Genomic DNA, 2,112 nt, shown 5'->3' with positions numbered 1-2,112 from the left:
TATGTGTGTGTGTGTGTGGCCAGCTCAGCCCACCAAGGGGCGGGGCTGGCTGGCATGTGGTGCTGGGGGATTGAACCGCGGTCCCTGTGCTTGCTAAGCTTGTTCTAAGTAGGTGCTTTAGACCACTGAGCCATCTCACCAGCCCCCACAAGTGCTTTTAAATTATGTATTGTTTCGGTGATACTTAGTGTGTGGCATCGTTCACAAAGCACACAGTCCAAGGAGGCACAGATTGAGAGGTCTGGCACCCCTCCTGTCTCCTGTTTCCTTCTTCTCCTTCACTTACTCTCCTTTAGGCCTCTTTTTAAAAATTTTTTTTTCTAACATTTATTTATTGTGTGTGTGTGTGTGTATGTGTGTGTGTGTGTATGGCCAGCTCAGCCCACCAGGGGGCGGGGCTGGCTGGCATGTGGTGCTGGGGATCGAACCGCGGTCCCTGTGCTTTGCCAAGCTTGTTCCAAGTAGGTGCTTTAGACCACTGAGCCATCTCTCCAGCCCTTTAGGCCTCTTTTTTGCATGGAGATACCTAGCACCAGCATATGCTGTTGTTCTTCAATTGTGCGCAAAGGTAACACACATGGTCAGCCATTCTGCCACTTGCGTCATTCATTTTACTGTGTGGCCAGCCCCCTTTGTCCCCATGAGGACAGAGAGTATTTTCCTGTTTCTGTGTGTGCACGTGAGCTGCAGCACATTCATTCTGTCATGTGAATGGACTCTGGCTCATTTACCCAGTCCTTCTTTGGACATGTGATTTATTTCCATAATTTTGCTGTTAAAAACATGCTTACACTTATACCATTGTAATGTGGAAGGTTGGATAAATTCCCAGAAGTGAGATTGCTGGGTTAAAGGATAAATGCATGTATAATTTTTATTACTATTATAAATTATTCTCTGTGGGATTTGTACCATTTTACACACATGGACATGTACTTAGCTAATTTTTTCCCTTGCAGGAACCTGTTTCTTCTTCTGTCTTTGTAAGGGAAGGGTGCCCATCTTCTCCTGAGTGGTAGAAGTGGTAGTGGGCATTTCAGGGCAGTGCCTTCCGTGCCAGGTGTCAGGGAGCAGGGTTGCAGTGTGAGGGAGGCCAGGCCTGCTGTGCCTACTGCTGAAGTTGTTACTCCTGGCGACAGAAGTATGGGGTGACTGTGGTGTGCTCCACACAGTACACAGGGAGTAACCAAAATCAGTGGTGAAGGTGGAACTTGTAACAAATTATTACAGAAAACGGCCTGTTGCCATGTCCCCTCCAAGTCCTCCCTTCAGTTTGAGCAGGCACGGCTCTGCAGCAGCTCTGCAGTGCGCTCTCTTGGGGGTGTTTAAAGGTGTGATCAGAAACACCGCGACTGCACTGCTAGCACCGTCCAACGGAAGGGCATCTCATAAAGACAATGCTGTGTCCTCGTCCACTTTATTCGCCAGATCTGGCGCCGTGAGTGCCAGTCCCTTGCCAAGGTCAGAGTGACCAGGAAAGGGGAACATTCTGAATGGGCTCAGGACCTCAGGGCAGCCAGGACAGTGCAGCCAAAGACCTCAGGAGAAAGCAGGCCAGAGTTGCCGCAGGAGGCGGCTGGGACAGTGGGATGGGTGTGTGCAGAGCCAGGGGAGGACTTTGAGGGGGATTTGTGGTGATGCCACTTTAATCATTTTTTAAAAAAAATTTTTATTTTAGGGAGAGTCTGCTGGGTGTTCGGGATCGCACTACTAGATCAGACAGGTAGTGATTCTCCTGCTTTCAGCCGCCCAGAGCTGGGGTTACAGGAGCAGGATACCATGCCCAGCCTTAACTGCCTCTCAGCATGCCCAGGGGCTGGGGCCGGTATCGGGGATTGAACCCCAGTTGCTGTGCTGTGCCTAAGCAGGTGCTTTACTCTGCTGAGGTATCAGGCCAGCCCTTTTCTTTTTTCTTTTTTAATGTTTGAAAATACTTTTTTACAGATTGCTAATCAAGCCCTTTGCTGGATTTATTTTTGTTATAGTTGTCTTTTTCTTTTTGATTCATTTATAATATACATCTAGGGCCAGAGAGATGGCTCAGTAGAACAAGCACTTGCTTGGCAAGTATAAAGACCTGAGTTCAATACCCGGTTCCGGGGGGAACATATA

Source organism: Octodon degus, unplaced genomic scaffold (genome assembly GCF_000260255.1).
Source record: "Octodon degus isolate 3935 unplaced genomic scaffold, OctDeg1.0 scaffold00057, whole genome shotgun sequence".
Taxonomy (NCBI): domain Eukaryota; kingdom Metazoa; phylum Chordata; class Mammalia; order Rodentia; family Octodontidae; genus Octodon; species Octodon degus.
The sequence above is the reverse complement of the archived record's forward strand: the minus strand, read 5'-3'. Positions refer to the sequence as shown.